The following is a 22,893-nucleotide window of genomic DNA, read 5'->3' as shown; positions in this document are numbered from 1 at the left end:
AAGCATGTTAGGAAACCAGAGCACTGGCTCAAACCATGTACGCTGCCATCTATTACACTTGCTTATTACTCAGGAGTGATGTAGGGATTGTTAAACCTTTTCAGCTTGCCTAGAAACTTCTACTTTGGAACAGTCTTTACCCTCAACCTTCTCGTGTGAAAACTGGGTCTTCAGCATCCATTTTCTTCCTTCCTGTCTCAGCTGTCATGGCTGCAATCACATTGCGTCTTTATCACCTGTAATACCACAGCTCCCGATTAGTAGTAGTTGTAATAGATCCTTCTGGCTTAACGTGTATAGGAAAATATATAGTGACTAGGGAAAGCTGGCAAACCCTGGATGTCATACTATTAACTGAATACCGAAATCTAGAACTTTCTATAATGATGAGTACATTTAATGGTGTTCAAGGGGCAAATGTCAAACTCCTATTTTTAAATCAAAATGTCATATCGTATTTGGAAGGAGAAACAACAGTGGTAGTCTTATCTTTACTTTGATTTGTATTTTAATTAAAACATATATTTTGCAAGCATACAGTAGGGCAATGTACTGTCTAATAAATAACTGTGTAAGAGTCACTCTTCAATTCTTTGTTCCCACTTGCAGTTTCTTAACACATGGGGGATTTCTTCCGGCCTTCCAATGAGGATGATGTGTGTCTTCTTGTCTGTAATGCTGAAAAGGTTACTGAAACTGGGGGAATAAAAAAGATCAAAGAGAAAGAAAATGTTAATCTGTGGTTACCGAGTACAGCCTAAAATTTGCCATTTCTATCGATGGTGTTCATTTAAAGATTATAAAATAATATGGATATCAGAACTTCAAAGAAAAATAATGTGAATTGTTTTCCAAAACTAACCTAAATAAGGACAGCATTTTAAATCATAGCCGACGTAATAAAAAGCATCAGTGTATAACTCTAACCTGATGTCAGCATTTTTGTAACTCATACTAGACCTGGAGAGCTCTGTTAGTATCCTGAGTAGACAGAAAGGATAAACTGACATCACAGCTGACACCATGGAACTTTGAACTTTTAGAATTTTCAGAAATAATGTGATTAAGATAGTGTTGTGTCTAATGTGTTATCTGGGTTTGTTCTGCAGTAGCAGATTCCAGAATCAGCCTAGTATTTATTTCAAATAAAACTTCCATTCAAATCAGACTGATTTGCCTATATTGCACTTTAATTGACAAAAAAAAAAAAAGATTCTTGTGCAAAAAGGAAGCAGGTCATTTGATGAACATTTTTACTTCAAATCTTTTGGTAACTTTTATATTATATAGGGATTAGCTTTCAATTTTCCTTGTTAAGATGAATATAATACTTGTTTGTCACATAGTTTACATGATATAATATAAAATCATTATTTAGCACGCATGTGGTTTTCCTGTTGGCATAGAATCAAATTGTTTCTCTTCTTTCAATCCCATTTTTATTTCTCTTTTGGCAAACTGCAAACCCTTTGGGGAAAAAACAAAACAAACAAAACCTCAGGTTGCTGTGGTCTTCTATGGGACATGGTTGAAGGAAGCCCATAATTCATTCTGACGTTTCTTCAAAGGGAAAGGTTTCCAAAGTCATCATTATTGGACCAATAACCGTGTTGCTCTTTGCAGAAGTCAGTGGGCCCACACTAAGATACACAGGCTGCTCTAAACATTTTGACTCCTTTCGTCCCCATACTCTGTTCCTCATCCCCTATACTCTCTTTACAAACAACAACTTGTCTCCTCCTTATTAAGATAAAGGCCAAGTGATATGACTGATGCCATCTTTCGTCATTCCCACCTCAAAATTTCCCTGCATCTTCTTTATATTTTCATCCCCATTTTCTAGCACAATGCTTGGCCATATAGAAGACATTCCATGTTACCTGAACAGCATGGCTCCCAGGTTGGACCACCACCATCCAGCATTGTTTGAGGAGTTACCTCTTCTTTCTCATCCATCTTCCGTGTGTCCTGTGATGTGCATGGTGTTGGCCCTGTCCCCTTGGCTTAGAAGCATATTGTAAATCTCCCAACTCTTAAAACACACACACACACACACACACACACACACACACACACACACAGACATACACACACATACACACATACACACACATACACACACATACACACACATACACATACACACACATACACACATACACACACATACACACACACATACACACATACACACACATACACATACATACACACACACACATACACACACATACATACACACACACATACACACACACACACATACACACACACACACACACGCACACTGGGTTGCAACATTATTTTTATTTCTATATTTTTTAAAATTTAATCTTGGTTGCAGGGAGATTTCAGAGACTTTTGCTTGGCCCTCTTCATGAAAATATTAAGGAACAATTATGGAAGTTACTCCAAAATGCCAAATATTTAAGCACAAAAAAGAGGGTGGCAGTGAGAAAGTAAGAGAGATTATAAATAGGAGTAAAGGATGCCTTTCTGTTTTCCAGCCTGACCGGTTGGGATTTTGGTGGCGTCAACAAAAGAAAGACAGGGACTCCCCTGGTGGCGCAGTGGTTAACTCTCCGCGCTCCCAACACAGGGGGCCCGGGTTCGATCCCTGGTCAGGGAACTGGCTCCCACATCCAAACTCATGACCCAGACATTTCAGGCTTCAGGGATCTGGCCTCAGTAAGAACTCTGATGGAATAAGTAAAACTCCGTAGTTTTGAGACATTTGAGCTTGATTGGAAGAAAAGAATATTTCCAGGAAAGGAAAATGATGTGTGCCCACGGGTGTGAAATGGCATGATATATTTATTTGGGTTACATGAAGAAGTTCATTTTAGCCAAGCCAATGTTTCTCAGTGGTCCTCAGATCATTCACTGGTGTTTGTTACAAATGCAGATGCCTAGGCTGGCTGTGATCCCCCGACTTCGAGTGATTGAAAATTAAGCATCTTTGTTTTTAACTTCAACTCAAAGTGAGACCATCACTGCCCTAGATCAAGATCAGGGAAAAGGTGAATACAGGCATATAAAGTGAAACCGGGTTTAAAGATAGACAGACAGTTAACCAGCTAGCCATTTTCAGGTGTTTGCAAGAGAGGGTAGTTAGAGACTTTTAAGGATACGAGTGAAATCAGCTGTATTCATTCCGGAAGGAAGTGCTGGACACAGGAAGAGCAGGCTTGGGGGCAGCTGATGGGGAACAAGTCCTGGAGTCATCCAGGTAAGGGAAGAAAGGTGACAGTGGAATCCAACACCAAGATTACTTAGGAGGCGTTGCAGAGGTACCTTAAAAATAACTTGGTGTCCAATTAGAGTGAAAAGTGAGGAAAGGGAGGAATAAGGGTGACACGTTATATTTTCTATTTGGGGTATCGAGAGGGCGGGAATTGTCATTAACTAAGACATAAATCACAGTCAAGAAAATGGCCAGGGGCTCAGGAGAGATGATCATTTAGTTGGTTTTGGTCCTGCTGAGTTTGAATTGAGTTGGATGCAACAAAGATGTATGGAGGACCTATTATGTGCCAGACATCATGCAAAGCTGTGAGGGGAACCAGTAAGGAGGACGGTGGGTTCCTGTGTTCATGAAGCCCAGGACCCAACACCGGAGATAATTGAACCAATGACTGAAATCATGGCGGGTCCCTGCCATGCCTGGTGAAGTGCAGGTGCCTTGGGAGTACCTGGCAGCTGCCCAGGTCGTAGACTGGGATGGAGGAGGACAGTCCTTGAGGATTTCCCAGAGGAAGTGTTATTCCATCAAGACCTAAAGGATATACTAGAGTTTTAAGGAAAAGGAGAAGGAAAAGAGGAAAGAGAGGCCAAAAAGAAAAAACAATGTGTGCAAAGTCCAGTAGGGATAAAGTACGTGGTACCTTTGAGGAACGGAAAGCAGTTTATTCGAGCTGAAGCGAAGGAATGAGGTAGCAGCTCTTAGGGGACAGATTAGTTAGGGTAGTGTCCACTCTTCAATAATAAAAAGACAACAAAACAAAGTAGTTCAAGATGATAGGAGCTTCTTTCTTTCTAGTGTAATGATCCAGAGGTGACTGGCCAGAGGTGATCCTGCGTGATCCAGAGGTGACTGGCCAGAGGTGATCCTGTGTGGGAGGAGCTCCTGTCCTCCTTGACATGTCGGTTTCCTCTCGGGGTTCAAGCAGATGATTCAGTTGCTGTCACCTCCTGCCAGAAGCGTGCGAGAAGTGGACCAGTGATCCCAGACCCAATCATTTTAATGACAAACCTTGGAAGCAGAACACACCACTTCTGTCAGCCCGTGGACAAGAGCCTCACCACAGGGAAGCTAGGGACCAGAGTTCCATGCCCAGGTGACAGCCCACCTGTGGAAAGGGCAGGATCTAGAGAATAACACAGCAGCCGACAGCAGAAGCCAGCCAGCCGAGGATCTCGGAAACAATAGTAAGGAGTTTAAACCATATCCTACAGCAACTGGATGGATTTGAGCCAGAGTGTAGCCTGAAGAGATTTCTAGAGAGAACTGTAATGAAAGGATTTGATCTTAGCGACCTTGAGGCAGGGAGGCTGGTTGGGATGAAGGAGCTGCAGAAGGGATGGAGAAGAGTGGCCGTACTGAGCGACTCGGCTGTTGATCAGTTATGTGGAGCTGCTGGAGAACGGAAGGGGTCAGGCATGCTTCCCACGCTTCTGGGTGGAAAACTGACTCCTGAATGGAGAGCGGCGTCATCACCCACGTTCAGGACACGGGAGGAGATGGGGTGTGGAGGGGCCCGGCAGGGGAGCGGGGAGGCTCTGAGTTCAGTTTCAAAAAGATCCATCAAGCGGTTTTAAACATAGAGCGAAAGGCGAGGGTGGATATTTAGGAGACCACCAGGAATAGCTGATACTTGATGCTTTCTGTGTTGTTGTACCTGCAGGGAAAATGTAAAAAGTGAAGGAGTAGAACCATGACCTGAACATGGAAGGGGGGCAGGCGGGGCGGGGGAAGGATGTCATGGAAAACTGACCCAAAGTGATGCCAACAGAGGAATAGCTCAAAGAAGCCAAGGAAAGAGAGAGTTTCAGGAAGGAAGGAGGAGAGGAAGCTGACAAGAACTAAAATGTATGTAGAGTTTAGCATGTGCCAGGCATTGTTCTAAGCTCTTTACAGGCATTGCCTTATAACAGCACAGTGCAGGGATGTTCTCGTACAGCCTCTGTTTTGTAAGTGGAGGAACCTGGCTCATCAGGAGACTGGATTGCCCAGCCGCCCACGGTGCGCAGGATTCAGTGCCGGGAGCCCAGCCCCACAGCCTGTGCTTTCAGTACAAAACAAAACAAAACAAAACAAAGAGGGGGAAGAAATCGTTGGACTTGGCTACAAAGAGATTTTTGTGGCCATGATGAGAACTGTTTAGAAGACCCGTGTCGCCTTAGGTGTGCCCCTCACAGCACTAGGTACACCAGGAAAAAAACATTCTGTCGTCAAATGAGTGTGGGAAAAACCACATACCAACCCCTTCCCTTCCCTGGGAATTTAGAACACAGACTAGTTTAAGAAATACATGACATTTTCAGTAGAAAAAAAAAATGAACATTGTTTGACCTGGTGTCTTCCTAATTTGTTTGATCATGGAACCGCTTCCTCTCATACTATCTATTAAAATCAGAAATCACATGTTGAGAAATACTTCAGGATATGGGTGGAGCCAGTGAGTAAGTGGTAAAGTGGTGAAAACTGGAGAATAAACCTTAAAACGTTTGAGAATTGGAGGAAGCACAGAGGGTGAGCGGTAGCTCCAGTGTACTGGGGCAACCTCGACCTTCTCTTAGCCTCTCAACCAGGAGGGGAAGTTTGGCTGGAATCCTCTAGCACAGCTGTGTGTCCCATGGCCACCACTGCTAGTGGCGGTCATCCCATAGAGCGCCTTATTCTGCTTGCTGCATACAAATCCTAGCTGAGGCTCTCCGAAGGCAGAGTTTCATTATATTGACGCTCTAACACCCATAGCACGACGACCGGGAGGATATTTATGACACGTGTACCAGGTGCCTGGTACTATGCCTGACACACCTCATTCACTACGTCATTGTGGCCGTATAACAAGTAAGCTATATAATTACCCCACCTTGCAGATGAGAAAACTGAGAGGCTAAATCCCAAATCTATGTGACCCCCAAGTGTGTACGCATACCCATCATTCTATACAGAGTAAACTCAAAGAATCATTTTCTGAGTGAGTGTGTAAACATAGATAGTTTTTGGTAACCTATGGCCACTTTTCTGGGTGCATTTCCCTTAAAATTAAAATCTGAGCATATTTCTTCTAACTAAACATCAGTCAGTGGAAGTGTAAGGTAAATCTGACAGCAGCCTGTTCCCAAATTCCATGCAAGTTTTTCAGTAAGGGTGCTGAAGTGTTTAGCTAGCTGCAGAGTTACTACCTACAGAATTACCTGTAAGCAAAGAGCCATTTTTCATCCGCTCTTGAATATTGGTTGCAAGGTTTTCCCTTAGCCCCAGATATTAAGGGAGTTACAACTAAACAATGCTGTGTGTCGACTGGGTAAACATCATATTTCCTTTTTATCACCGTTTTTCCCCCAAGTAGTGCTGTACGTATTGAGTTACAGCCTTATTCATTGCTTCTTCTACAGAAAGACACTTTGAAAAATTGGGCCTTTGTAGTAATATTGACGACAAAAGCAGGTGTTTTCACCTCCCATTAACATGAATTTAATCGGTGATTCACTACCGTAGACAACTAATCCCGCGCTGTGGTGGGCCATCCTAGGAGAAGAGAGAAGCAGCAGAAATAAACACCATGGCAAGAAAATAGAGCAAGACAACCTTTCTGGGAATATTAAATGTAAGCTGTATAAACACTTGTTTTCCTTTTACCAGTAATGAAAAACTCCTAATTCATTCTAGATGGGGAAGACCATTGTGAAGGTGTGGTTAATTGGTCTTGAAAGACAATTAATATCTGTCAGGAACACATACAGCACGTACAGGTTTTGCAAACAGTCCGTCCCTTTGCCCCTTTTCCTCTGTTGTTCTGTTTATTGTGCCCGGTTAATGTGCTCTTTTGCCATAATACTCTCCAGCTAAATGGTAATTGCTCTATTGACGGCATTACCGTACATTTTTGACAGATCATTATTCATACTTAACCACTTGACCTGGAATAAATGTTAAGGCAATTACCACTGAGAGCTTTTCTATGAGAAAATTGAGGCAAAGTTTAGAGATAATCAAAATGCAAAGCTGATCATGATAGCAATTGGAAAAATGGCAAATCCTATTAAACAGATTTTTATTAGCCAAGTTGATGCCAGTAGATACTATCTGGTAATTTAGTCTTATTAAAAAGAAAATAAAGCAGCTAATTGTTTACTATTCTGGAACTTATTCCAGCTTGCAATTTGCAACTGAAATTAGGCTTTATGTGGCTCATCTATTTTGTCACATTGAAATATGAAATCGTTCGGTACAAAGCACATCTGCTCGATGCCTCTTACATTACAGGAAAAATCCCTCATTCAATATGTTTTGTACCTGTTGAGGCATTATAGATGGATTAATTTATAGCAACTAATATAAAAGCTAATATTCAGCATATTTTTATGATGTCGAATATATTAAAAGTCTATTTCTGAGGATTAAATTTTATTCATCTTACTTTGCATTCAAACACTGACACAAATGATTTCTTTTTTCATTAAGTCAGAGGGCAACCAGCTTCTGAAAGCACCACAGACGTACTGTCTACTCATTAGAAATAAGAAATTACGTATGGACCCCAAACTTAGGTATATACATGGTAAATATTTCAAAATATTTGAAGATGACTAATTTTAAAATTTTACAAGCAAAATGCTCAATCAATTGTATAGTGATGAAGATACTTAATGACCTAAAAATTAATTTTAATATTCATGGTGACCATTTATTCCTTGATCTTACTTTACACTTTAAAATCAGCACATTCTCATAGGCTAGCTATTTAGAATGAGTAAAAATAAAATCCACAATTTATTCTTCTTATTTCATGATCCAAGTAGCTCTCAGAAAAGCAAACTTTCGGGATGACCATGTTTGGAAAATTGTCTTTTCACATAATCTTCCTGTACTAAGTTGAGAAATTATTTAAGACGACGAAACCTGACCAAAAGAAAAAAATCTCATTTTAATTTCATCACAGTACTCCCTTTTCCCTTTGGTTCTTAAAGGCTGCTTAGCTACAACTTCAGCATGATTCAGAGTCTTTGGACTAATATCTAGAGCAAAGCTCTGATCAAAAATGTGTACCAAAAGAGAAAGAAATTCTTAAACAGAGAGTGTAAAGTTTTACTGGCCCCTACTGAATCATGAGCCCTGTTTGAAAACCATCATTAAAATTCAGAAAACCGATTACTGATATGCTGATATTGTTATCTTGGGAGGTGCAGTTACCACAGTCTTCTCCAGTTGGTAGCTGTAGCTTCTATATTAATGGACGTTTTTTTTTTTTTTTTTCCACAGTTAATAAAAGGAGAGACTTTCTTTTAATAAGTCCATAAAACATTAAGTAGATTTTTCCCTCTTTCTTCTGCCATTTTCTTCTCCCTGAAGGGTCTTTTTCAAAGTCCAAAAGGTGTACATTTGGAGGTCACGTAAGGAGTGGCAATTTGTAAAAACACTCATTCTACTTTTCCATTCTTGGACTTGGCCTTATCAAATTGATAATGTTTGAGATAACAGACTCTAATTGTTTCAAAATGTTTTTATAGTGACATCACTTCTTTTTAAAGAGACATTCTCCGAAAGTTTTCTAGGTGTTCCGATAGTAGCCAGAAAAACAAAGGATGTCACAAAATTGCAGTTCTTCTTCCTTTGCTATGTTTGTTAGCTTAAATTTATTCTTGATAGAATAATATATTTATTTCAAAATTCAAATGAAGTGGCTTATATGTGCTGAATTAGTTTACTTTAGATACAGAAGCAAAACTAAATAAAGTCCTTTTTTTCCAGTATTTATATGCAATGCTGAGTTTGCATGATGGGCTAAAACGACAGAGTTATTCTCATTTGATTTTTTGAAAACCTGCAAAAATCCATGGGCATTTGTACTTTAATGTATGTAGTTTGTTTCTGTGGATTGTGTTATTATTTTAATTAGTACAATATGTGTTCTACAGTCATTGTACTATTTTGTTACTTCTCCGTACAACTTTTGGACCAACATCCCCTGTCTCTCCTCTCTTGGATATTGACATCCCAGGAATCTAAGCGTGGGACTTTCTTCCTGACCTTGGCCTGGGCATAGACCCAAGACTCCACTCTCTCATTAGGGCATCGTGTCACGATTGTAATGTATGCTTTCTACTGAATAATTTTAGTATTACGGAGACACAAAACAATTGGACCATATGTGTCTCATGTGAGCCACATAATGAAAGGGCTGAAGTAAGTCACAGAACAATAAACAAGTAAGTGCTTTATATTTTTCCCCTTGAAGGGTTTTACACATTGATTCTGCCCAATTTATTCTAAGAGGCCTTTTTGCCCCTTTAGAATTACTCTTTTACCCTCTCCTATTTTCTATTAACACAGATAGGGTAGAAAAAGAGGATAAAATGCTCCAATGGCTGCCAGTCTTGGTAGTAAATAGACCAATTCAAGATAAAAGGTAAAGATTAAAAACTACAGTAGTCTTGAAGATCGACTCTATCCTGAACCTAGAACCCACATACTACTGATAATCTGGCCAGCAGGGCTTCTGAACAATTTGTTTTCTCATTTTCCATTTTTATGTTATACAGAACCAATTTCTACTTAGTAAAATTATGAAAAATGTTTTTCAACTGGATCTGAAAAAGTTATTGCTGGTTATTGATGATCAAACAAGTGTTCTGCTTCATGGACATTTTCCAGGGGAATTGGACAATATTCCATAAGGAAGGCTTCACTTCCCAGCCCCTGAAGTGTCTTTGGGTCCTTTGGTTTTTTTCCTAGTTATGCTGTCTCCACGGGCCATTGGTTGGTAGACAGAGGTTCGCTCTGTCCTGGGTTCGGTGTATTCCCTTAACACAGCAGCAACTGCTTGAGTTCCTCCAAATGCACACGGATCTGGGCAATTGTGCATTCTAATGTAATGATATGAAAAGTTCATCAGAATTATACCGTCAATCATTGAAGATTATACAGTCTTGTTTTCCAAATCAGTTTCTCCTCCCTTTTCTCCACTTCTCCATCCTTGACTCTGCCAGACTCCTCATGTCCCTTATGTCTGTTCTCATTAATGGGCTTACAGTTTTAGGGGGAAAATATTATTAAATAGAGTTTGAGGAACCCAAAGTTGGGAAAAACTAATTCCAAATGGGAGAACTGGGAAGAATTTTAGGAAACATAATGTCTTCTCTTAGCCTTGAAGTGCTGTACGATTTCACCAAGCAAAGATGGGGAGAACACCCTTAAAATTAAGGGAATATATTTGCAGTGAGTTGTGACTCTAGCATCCACCATGGGGGGCAGGGGAAGAGGGACGCAAAGAAACATTTGAGGGAGAGTCTCCTCTCCCCTGGTCCTCATTATTTACCGCTTTCCCAGTCGTTGACTGACAGGCCTACCTCAGCTTCTGGTATTTGATTCCCTTGCAATCCCATTTCAGTTATCAGTGCTGCCATCTTCTGATTCCCCTAGCAGCCATTTTCATCTTTCCAGAGGATTCCAGTGTTTTCTTATTATCATTTTCTTCCACCATTATCCTTGATGACTTCAGTTGTCAGGTAGATGGCATTTTAGACTCTTTGAAGACATAATTCTTTGTTATTACTCAGAGAGATAATTTAGTGTCATGGTAAAGAGACTGATCTGTGGAGCTCGACCACCTGGGCAAGTTTCCTACCTTTTCAGTAACTCGGTTTCCTCATCTTTTAATAGAGCTAATAATAGTACCTAATACAGAAGACTCTTGTTGTGAGGCTTAAATGAATAAATGTATTAAAAGTACTTACAATGATAACCTAATACATCTTACTAGCTATTACCATTAGCATCATAAATGATGTGTCTACACACCTTCAAGTTCACTACTCAACTTCCGTACTTGGCCACACGTTGTCGGGACAGTGCTTCAGCAGCCAAAGATCTGAACTACAGTGTGTCCCCCTCATTCCCAGCCTCCTTGCAAGACTTAGCTGCCTGTCATGTCGATGGTGCCCTCTGTCTGGGGCTCTTCCTTTCACCATGCTGCCTGCACCTTTACCACCTGCTTTCTCCACTTTTGCTCTCAGCCCTCTCACTTCTGCTAGAGAAATAGGAAGAATCCTGTAGGTGATGAATGCTGTTTGCCCTCTGTGCTGTGTGTCAACTCCTGTAATTCTTATGTTTTCCCAGGGAACTTAGTTATTTTTTTTTTCTTTTTGTAGGTGAGATAATAATCTTACTAGTAGGTAACATTAAGAGTGCCAGTACTGTTCCAAGTATGTGACAGTGATTAACTCATTTGATACTCCTGTCAATTTTATTGATGTTATTCTTTTATTTTAATTGAGTTATAGTTGATTTACAATGTTGTGTTAATTTCTGCTGTACAGCAAAGTGATGCAGTAATACACACATATATATATTCTTTATAAAATTCTTTTTCATTATGGTTTATCACAGGATATTGACTATAGATCCCTGTGCTATACAATAGGACCTTGCTGTTTATCCATTCTATATATAATAGTTTACATCTGCTAACCTCAGACCCCCAATCCATCCCTCCTCTGCCCCCCCTCCCCCTTGGCAACCACAAGTCTGTTCTCTATGTCTATGAGTCTGTGTCTGTTTCCTAGATATGTTCATTTGTGTTGTATTGTAGATTCCACATATAAGTGATATCATATGGTACTTGTCTTTCTCTTTCTAATTTACTTCACTTAGTATGATAAGCTCTAAGTCCATCCATGTTGCTGCACATGGCATTATTTCATTCTTTCTTATGGCTGAGTGGTATTCTATTGTATATGTGTGTGTGTGTGTACCACATATTCTTTATCCATTCATCTGTTGGTGGATATTTAGGTTGTTTCCATGTCTTGGCTATTGTGAAAAGTGCTGCTATGAACATAGGGGTGCACGTATCTTTTTGAGTTATTGCTTTGTCTGGATATATGCCTAGGAATGGGATTGCTGGATTATATGGCAATTCTATTTTTAGTTTTTTGAGGAACCTCCATACTGTTTTCCATAGTGGCTGCACAAACTTACATTCCCATATTGGTGCTACTCTTATTCCTATTTCACTGAAGTAGAAAGTGAGGTTCAGATGGATGAGGCAGCATCCAAAACTCACATTGCAGTGGCCACGTCAGGTTCCAGACTCAGCTGGAGACAGTCCAGAACCTACACTCTTAGGCACTACAACATCTTCTCTTTTGTAAACTTCTAAACAAGTAGCTGGAATATTATAGGTGTTAAATGTTAGGTCATTTTCTCTTGAAAAATGAAACTAGTTTTTAAAGTATTACCAAAATAGCATATAAACATTGTGGAGAAAGAACAGAAGATATAAAACAAGAAATAAGTGGTTTCTTCTCTTTTTCTCCTAATCCCGTTTCCCATTTCCTAAGAGAAACATTCTAGTGCATCCTTCCAAAATGCTCTATACATATTCAAGTACTAATACAAACATTATGTGTGCATTTATGTAGATAACATGAATGTGTATATTACATTTTATTTGTTAATGGGTGGAACTATATATATATATACACACACATTTTTGTGCACAGAGACATGGAAAACTAGCACATTTGATGCTGGATATAATTTTTAAACATTCTCCTTTATTTTTGGTAACATCATAAAATTTAAAATAATGTTCAAGAAAGAAATACAAGATGTGAAAATGTTTAGTAAGCTTCATGTATGTTTTTGTTAGCTTTTTATTAGTTTTAATCTTGAAAGATTTCCTTCACATAAGGCAATACCTACACAAATTAAGGAAAGTCTTAAACATAAGGAAAAGTCTGGCAGATATTTATAAAATCCCATTTCACAACAAAATTCTAGCAATTATAACATGTTCCATGTCTTTTTTCTGTTTGGGATAGATTTTAGCAGCTTTTAAATATGTATGCACTCAAAATTTTTCCACTAAAATATATTCACCAGAAAATTCATTATGAATTTCTATCACATTTTTGTAAGAACTTCCAACATTCAGAATAGTTCAGAATTTTTCAAGCTTTCTTTGAAAGCAGTTTATGCCCCTACTTCCTACATTTAAAGAGTAGATTCAAAGTTAACAATGATAGCACAGTGACTGAAAAAACTAAGAAACAGAACTTGAGGTTTTACTCTCAGAATGAACATGCGTTGCTGAGTCAGGGACCAACTCTCTAACTGGAAGTTCTCTGAATTAACCTCTAGATAGAACACAAGGCTTATTAAGGGGTAAGTTATAAAAATGTACTAATTTGAAGTTTCCATATATACTGTAACTGCCGCAATTGTTTCAAACTTAGACCAATAAAATATTTTTCAGGGAGAAGTATTTTATCACTGACATTTGGGAAATGCTGGCGCACAATGATAATAAAAAGCATACCAGATAGAGTCAGTTTCGTACCATTTTAAAATACTGGACAGAAAATGTGTCCCCTTATGGCCGGCACCCAGGGTAGACGCGCTCCCCTCTCTCTGCCCCCAGGACCTCCACAGCTCCCACGCTAGTCTCATTTCGTGAGACAATATAGAGACTTTCCATTTCAGCACATAAAGGTCTACCTCATTCTTTTTTATGACTGCATAATATCCCCCTCTATAGAGGTAGCCATACCACCGTATTTTGATAAATGCTAAAATTTTTATTCATACAAAGAGTGCTGAAATGTATGTTGTTACACATGCATCTTTGCACAGGACTGTATCTGTAGGATAAATTCTTGGAATTTTGCTCCTTCCTAGATCCCATATTCTTCTCCATTAAATATGGTCCCCAAATGCCCCTCATTGGACATCACTGTGCCCGCCTCAGGACGTCACTGCTCTTGTATCCACCCATTAATTCCGACTCAGCCTCTCAGTTTTGTTCTTTCCTTAATCTCTTTTCATCCTACTCCATCCTATGTATCACCACCAAACGATTCTTCTAAAATATCTTTTCATCATGTTACTCCTCTGTTCCAGAATCTATGACCACAGCCATTGGTTTATGACAATGGCTCACAAACTGTCCTCTTCAGAGAAAGCTCTGTAAATTCAGAAAGAGGCTGAGGACCTGTCCCTGGGGCACCGCCGTGTGAGACAGGCAGGTTAAATAGTAACCACTCCTGTGTCCACACTCACCGCTTACCTCTTCTACCACAGCAATTTACTTTTGTTGGTCTTATATTTCTTATATATTTGTATATAGTTTTATATATTCCATGTAATATTTCATATGAAGAAATATTTCTACTGAGAAGTATGTGTGTGTGTGTGTGTGTCCACTAGAACATAAGTGCCACAAAGACAGGAATTTTTATATGTCTGATACTTTTGTTTTGGATCCAGTGTATCCCAAGGGTCTACAGCAGTGCCTGGCATATAGATGCTCAGATATGTGTTGGATATAATTAAAATATTAATACTATTCATGAAATTATTCATAAAATTAATATTAATTAAATGTATGTATTATATATATATATATATATATATATATATATATATACACACACACACACCCACACACACACACACACACGTACATATACATCTGACACACACACCCACATTTCTCTGCCTGACTTTTGTATCTGCAGTTATTTCTACCCTATCTGGGCTTACAAGGCTTACCCTCTACTGGTTATACTAATCTGAAACCAGATCAATCCTCTACAAGCTCTGTCTTTATTGCTGTAGTAGTTGCTAGAGCTGCCATAGCGAAGTATCGCAAATTGAGTGGATTAACCAACAGAAATGTATCATTTCACAGTTCTGTAGGGCAGAAGTTCACGATCAAGGTATCAGCAGGGTCAAGCTCCCACTGAAGGAGGATGGAAAGATCTGTTCCAGGCCTCTGTTTTAGCTTCTGGTCATTCCTTGGCTTGTGGTGGTGTAATTCCAGACTTCCCATGGCAATGTGTCTGTGTCCAGATTTCCCCTTTTTATAAGCACACCAGTCATATTGGATTAAGGGCTCACCCTACACCAGTATGACCTCATCTTAACTAATTATATCTGCCGCAACCCTATTTACATATCAGGTTACATTCTGAGGCACTGGGGGTTAGAAAGTCAACATACGGATTTTGGGGAGCACACAATTCAACCCATAAGGATTCCTACTCTCTGCCATTGCTCTTGCCGTTCCTTCTCCCTGGAGGGGAATGGCCCCGTTTGCCCTCTAAATATTTGACTCTCACTCAAGGACTTCAACTCCTGTAAGATCAAAAAGTTAAACTTGACTCACACTTTAATAGTTCGGTGTTTTTTCATTTTGTCTCTTCTCCTTGATAGCGAGGTCCTTGAGAACATAACCATAGGATAGATATATAGAAATGGAAGCAAGGAGGGAGAGAGGGAGGGAGGAAAGAAGGGAGAGGGAAAAAACGCATTCCCTATTGTCTGGTGAAGCACTCTGCTTTAAAATGCCACCAATAATAGCAAAGAAATGAGTAACTGTGGCTCCCTCACAATTCACAGCATTGTCAGGAATGAAAAGGCTACCTGAGAAACATTTTGCCAGTTAAAATGTAGCGCCATTTAGGCAACAAAGGCTCAAATTCCTCAAATTGCTAAGAATATTTCCTAGTAGTAATAGCTAAGATTTATCGAAGATCCATCAAATGCTGGACACTGCTCTAAACTCTTTACATACTAATGCATTTAATCTTTACTGCAACCCTAAGAGATAATACAATTATCATCCACATTTGTTTGATGAAGGGATTTCCAGAGACGTTAAATAAGTTGTTCAAGGTCTTACACTACTTAGTGATTTCTTGGGAGTTGTACCAAGGCTCTTTGGCTTCAGAGACCAGCACTATTCTAAATTCCTTGATTTTTAAGGAGATTTTTTTTAAAGAAGTCCCTAAATCTTACACCATTTAAGGGGTAATTTTTGAATAAAGCCGTATCAGGCATCATAAAGAAGTGGGGTTAGGATTTTCAGTAAATAGACTTTTCTTACCCATTTTTCCCAGGTCTCTCTCATCTGCTCTTCTCTCCTCCACGTTTTCCCAATGTCTCCCGATTCAGACGATTCAGACTCGTGAATCGCTTAAGCCAGCCAGGCAACCCCCAGCTATCAGCACGTGGGGGAGTTCTCTAAGGGGACTAATTGTTTCTGCTCCCTTTCTGATTTGCAAACGTGGAGAATTACCTGTCCAATGCCTGGCACACCTGGATACCTGTTCCATGGATTAGTCTAACCCTGACTTTGGAGCCCACAGATAAAGCCCACTCTCTTCAAGAATGTGATGACTGTGTTGAGATGCTTGTTTGATAGGCCCTCTTGAGAGAATTTGAGTCTGTATCTGCCTGCTGGGATATTTCAACGCAGCAGCAACAAGTTGAAAATCTTTCATAGAGGGAATGTAAAAGATGGCTTTATTAGAAAGCTATTAATAAGAATCATTTTATGATTATTGTGTTAAAAGGCAGTTTACAATTTCCAATTTTAGATATGAAAATTGCTTTTCACAGATTATCCAAAAGTATACTTAGCTGAGAAAAATGTAGAAGATAAACCGCTTACAATACTACTTCTAGAAATTGATCTCTACACTCAAGGTGAATGAATTGCAAGTATTGATTAATACTTTGGAGTGAATACCATTTCATAATTTTTAATTAACCACTAGGTAATATTTAATGGAAACCAACTAATGTAATATATATGAATATGAAAAATGGGCAAGTAAAAGTGTTCTGTCCCTTGGTCCCATTGTGGTAAAAAGTAATTGCTGGGAGTGACCAGTTTGTTATCGTGTTTCCTTCTCTGGTAATTCTGGATTATTAATGTACCAAAGCACGAAGTGATTCTGCTATATTAATTCTCTTGGCCTTGAAATGATCTATAACACGATTTAAGACACATGCATTTTGTCGCCATTTCAAATGGATTGTTTGAACCCAGTGAAAGATGGAGAAAAAAATAAAAGACAAGGAATCGGATAGAACTAGAGAAGAAATTCACCTGTATATGTTTTCTTTTGAAAATACTGGCCATACTAAATAGTCATATTAGTTTTGCCACAGATCCCTGGCATGGAAGTAAGGGGAAAAGATTTATACTTGGTTGTAGAGCATGAAATACTGTAGGTCCCACATCAGCATGTGACATTCATGTCGAAATGGAAACAGTAAAGGTACAGTCTTCACATATAGAACTCTTAGAAGTACTGACTGTGTGTTGCAGGAAGAGCCCTGGATTTAAATGAATCATTTATGCCTTTGCTGCCCTAGGGCAAGTACAAGGTACATTAATAATGCAGTGTTTATTTGAAATATTTTATTATAACACACATTTATTACAAAAAAATCTAAACAGCAGAAAAAAGCCAGTATTGCACAAGTTCAGCATTCTGGACGAGTTATTTTCAAAATAGGATTCTTGGCAAATTATATCATTTCCTTCAATACTTCACCTGTGACACTATAAATAATACATATTTATTTAAGTAGTGGTATTATACACTGCTGCTTGCATTGTACATAATTTATAGAAAACGATCTACCAGCATGGGTAGGTAATGTCCTCCATGAAAGTAAATGGTTCAAATTAGAAAGTGATGAAGATCCCTAAGAGCTGCCTAATTTTAGGTGGAGTAAATTAGCCTTCTTAGGTTATTTTGTATTTTCCAAAAACTATAATCAACCTGCCTTCCATTAGAAATGTGAGGGTGATTATTACTAAAGTTTGTCATGAATAAATGGACCTGTATATTAAGTACGTATAAAGGAATACGAGAATGCCATTCTGTTTACTCTTTCAGAGGCCGCCATACCCAAGCTATACTTAACCAGCACAGAATAGTGGAGAAAACATGCCCGGGTTTAAGATCATCCAGATCGCCCTGCAGTACAGTGTGATCTTGGGAGCAAACAGACCTCCATAACTCCTGGTTTAACTGCTTATTAGTTTATGATTTGGGGCAAGTTTTTTCACCTTCCTGACTTTCCGTTTCCACATCTGAACAATAATACCTGCCTCACAGAGTCAGTAGAGGAATGAAATACTGAAAACTATGCAAAACACTTTAGTGACTGGTGCTCAACTATTTCATTTCTTGCTCTGGCCCTTTATACCCAAGAAGTATACTTACTACATAGCAGTTTAGTAACTGCTTGTCTATTTTTCCCAGCAAGTTGTTTATTCATAGGAAAAAAACTTTTCCATCTTTCCATTCCCTGTAAGGAACAAAAGGCCTGGTACCTGGTAGTTCTGATCTATACATTAATCATACATTAATTGGACTTCTTCGGATGTGCTCTGGTTTCTGGGGCAGGGACAGTCGAAGCAGTTCTGACATATCTCTGGCACATGTAAAGAATCGTACCTGAAGATGGAATAGGGATTTTTCCCTCTTTTGTTTTTCCTGATAAAATGATATCCCTCGGAACTTCTTAAGTTTCAGAATCCCAAAATACATCCTTCTGATAGTACCTTGGAATATTTGCCCCCTCTAGAGAGTCAGTAGTCATGTTTGCATACGCAGAATATACTGCAAATGTTATATGCACTTCTGCTATAATAAGAATGCTGTGAGAGTCTGTCCAGAGGACATTGTACTACGATAAAACCACTGCACGAGATTCCAGGCCCCCTCTCTTGAGCATGTATCTTAATCTCTCCAAACCTTACTTTCCTTTCCTGTGAAGTAGAGAGTAATACAAAATCCACTGTGATTTTTAAGTGAGTTCGAATACCTGTTAGACACTCTAAAAATGCAAGATTTGCTTTATTTGTTACTTCTATGTATGGTGCTAACACTCGTTTCTGAGACAGAAATGAATAAAATGAACATTTCTTGAGTACCTTCTGCCAGCCAAGCACCATGCTAAGGATTTTTCAAATATTAACTCATTTAAACCTGCAAGCAGTTCTGTGAGTGAAGTGATGTTAACTTCCTTTATCATCCAAGGAAACTGTGCTTAGCGAAATTAACTAAGATCATATGACAAATAGGCAACAAATAGGATCCGAGTGCAACTTTCTTCTCTCCTGTCCTACTGTATAAAAGTCTACTCAAATTAAAGGGGAGAACATTCTAGCAGTTAGTATGATGTGTTATCATAAAGATTATTGATAATTATATTTTATTTCCATAACCATGTATGAGAGTGCTTTCACTTGCACTATAGGTCCTAGCAATAATTTCCTCTTTTATGTGCCAGGAACCGTGCTACATATACTTTGCATACAGTATAATCAGCCTTCTAAATAAATTACATCGTGGGTGTGAGCCTCATTTTACAGAAGTAGAAACTGAGGCTCAAAGAGTTGAATACTTTATCCTCGCCATGGGGCTAATTGGTGGCCTGGATCTCTCTCTCAGCTCTGAAGGCTACTCTTTCTCTAGCTGCCTCTGTTAATCTAAAGTAGCTGTGTCAGTTTGTTTTGAGTAATGTAGTAAAACGAAGAGGCAGATGATGTGGTTTCCATGTCACAGAGAAGGACCTCAAAACTCAAGGAAATATCCTGAAGTAGTAGGAAAACAAAGACTAGAGCCCAGGGCACCGTCTTAGTTAGTACATAGTAAGTGCTAAAATGTACCTTACAGAAACCTGGCATATTTACAGGCTCATGGAATGCCCTTCCTTAAGCTGTGTTCCTATTACCTCGTTGTAAAAGACCAAATCTGTTTTCAATATACCCCAAACGTGTCTCCATAGGGAATGGGGATTTTTCCGTGTGCTATAGATGTTTCTATAGTTTCTCAGTCTATTGACTTTTTTCCTATTTAGCTGTATCTGAACCAAAATGACTGCTTCATCTGCTTTATATGAGGCCTGCTTTTGATTTGAAAACCCACATACCTGCTCCACATCCCACGTCAGCAGGGAAATACGAATTCAAACAATGAGATACCACTGCACACCTATTAGAGTGGCCAAAATTCAGAACACTGACGACGCCAAATGCTGATGAGGATGTGGAGCAACGGGAACGCTCGTTCACTGCTGGTGGGAATGCAGCATGGTGCAGCCACTTTGGAGGATTTTGCCAGAGTGTCTCACAAAACTGAACGGGCTCGTACCGTGCCCTCCAGCAATGGGCTCCTTAGCATTTACCCAAAGAAGGTGAAACTTGGGTCTACACAAAAACATGGACACAGATATTTATAGCAGCTTTATTCATAATTGCCAACACTTAAGCAACTGAGATGCCCTTCAATGGGTGAATGGATAAATCAACTGTGGTCCATCCAGACAATGGACTTTTACTCAGGGCTAAAAAGAAACGAGCTATCAAGCCATGAAAAGACATAGAGGACAGTTAAATACATATTACTAAGTGCAGGAAGCCAATCTAAAAAGGCTATGTGCTGTATGATTCCAATTATGTGACATTGGAAAAGGCAAAACTGTGGAGACAGTAAAATGATCAGTGGTTGTCAGAGGCTAGTGGGGAGGAAAGGATAAATAGGCAGAGCACAGCAGATTTCTACAACAGTGTTAAACTACTCTGTATGATACTATAATGGTGGATACATGCCATTTGTCCAAACCCATGGAATGTAAACACAACATGAAGAGTGAACCCTAACGTGGACTATGGACTTGGGGTGATACGGATGTGTCGCGGTGGGTTCACGGATTATAGGAAACGCACCACTCTGGTGGAGGAGCTTGGTCATGGACGAGGCTGTGCACGGCTAGGGCAGGGGGTATCGTCCCTGCTGCTCAATTTTGCTGTGAACCTAAAGACTGCTCTAGAAAATAAAGTCTATTCACATATGGAGTAAAATATCATGTAAAAACAAGCAGTTCAGTACATATTAATGGTTGTTGACGAGAATTATGGTGGAAATTTTATACAAATTCATCAGTGTAGTAATCATGTATTGAACATCTGCAGTGTACATGTCATAGTACTCAGAGGGAGAGGAACAGAGTAGATGCTAAGATGTCAGTGCCCACGAAGAGCTAGCAATGGTCTCATTTTAAAATAAGGACATCCAAAGGACTACTTTCAAAGAAGTAGTTTACTACTAACAATTCCTTTTAAATGGAAAAACTAAGAAGAAGAAGAAAATATATGTATTGTTACTTTGTATTACTGTTTCTCAACATGTGTAGTTGTTGTAAATTAAGTTCATTCTTAAATCAAGTTCTCCTGGGTGACACTGCTTTCCACAGGACATTTTCACCAAGGGGTGACGGCGACCTTGGAAAAGACAGAAGTGTGTGTGTGTGTGTGTGTGTGCTACACATTACATATGACTGTGCTTACGTGCTTGTAAACCAACAACTACAACTGGGGTACTGCGCAATTTCTACCCAGCACAAAATCGAGATTTCACAACTACAGTAATCATCCCACCGAAGTATCTAGCTGAGGTTTTCCAAACTAGAGTTTATTGGGTTGTTAGTAAATGGTCTATGAAGAAAACCTGTTCCCTGTTTAATTAAGTTTGGGAAATGCTGAGTTAGACAAAGTCAAGCAGGTTCCTTTCGTATAGGATTTCTCAGAAGCTTTCTTGAGCCTCGAGGCCTTGTGAAATTCCAAGAACGTAGTTCAGAATTTTATAAACTTACCTGAATATGTAACTTTTCCCCCACAGGGCTTCTCTTAAGTGTTCCCCAGAACAAATCAGAAATGCTGATTTGGAAAAGGGGACAGTTGAGGCCACTGATGAATTTCTTGGACCAGAGTGGTTCTGAGTAAACAGTATGGTAATCAGAGGGTCAATATGCATACTCTGTTTGTGCTTTGGACCACGTTTCGAAGAGCACTCTGTGTTTCCCAAATTTCTTGCTTTTGTTAATATATGATTACCAGAAATCATACTGAAATTTACAATAGGGGCTCTTTACATGTATTGCTTAGTCATCAAATTTCCCCAAATTACCATCACATATTTTTTTCACTCAAAAGCTGAATTAGGAACAGATTCTGTATCTTTAACACTGCCCCATAAATCACTCCAACACCGAGTTCAGCGTTGTAGACACAAAAGGTACATAAATAGAAGCTATTTGTTGATGGTGACTTATGGTCCTTGAAGACGGCTCATGTGGGCTACCAGCTAAAAAAGCAAGACTGGGTCTGTCTGTCCTGATACACTTGCCACCTGAATCTAGGTTTATTTGAATCGAAGTTATTTCCCATAAATGTTATTAAATCAAAGAGCAGATAGAATGCCCTTTTGAAAATATAAGATATGAAACTTGTGCTTTATGTGGAAGACAGGGCCTTTTTTAAAGTAATCATTCATATTTTATAATACGAACCATTTCTTTGCAGTTTGGAAAATGAGTTATATTGGAAGGATTGTGGCTTCTAGGTAGTAATAAATATGAATATTTTATACGGCCTTCTCTATTGTTTCAGAACTTAGCAATATACTTAAAATTTGTTTCATTTCTCTGATTTACAAACTTTTATTATGATTAGTCCTATCTGTCACAAATTGTAAAGTAAACATTGATTAGATGTAAGGCAAGATGGAATTCAAGTATGTATCGAATTTTCAGTGTGGCGATTCATTTTATTAACTTTTTAACAGATGTGTGTTAAGGGCTCACTGTGTCAGGTACTATGATGGGCACTGCAGACATCTTCTCCATCATGATAGTATTTCTCTAATGTGTGGCCATAGAGTAGCAAGCTTGATTTTCATATGAAAATTGTCATCATTGCTTTACAGTTGCATCATACGGGGTAAATATTTTTCTCTGAGGATACTTCTGTTTGGCGTGAAAAACAAAGGTAGAGTTGGTGGAAAAATATAGTTTGG

The 22,893-nt window shown here is 39.1% G+C and overlaps 1 protein-coding gene across 13 annotated transcripts in view; it reads left to right on the top strand.

The window, feature by feature from the left end:
* TENM3 (teneurin transmembrane protein 3) overlaps positions 1-22,893 on the top strand; it is a 2,524,603-nt gene that overhangs the window by 1,452,638 nt on the left and 1,049,072 nt on the right. The gene's annotated exons all lie outside the window — the stretch shown is intronic.

Source organism: Balaenoptera ricei, chromosome 21 (assembly GCF_028023285.1).
Source record: "Balaenoptera ricei isolate mBalRic1 chromosome 21, mBalRic1.hap2, whole genome shotgun sequence".
NCBI lineage: Eukaryota > Metazoa > Chordata > Mammalia > Artiodactyla > Balaenopteridae > Balaenoptera > Balaenoptera ricei.
This window is presented reverse-complemented; position numbering and strand designations above follow the sequence as displayed.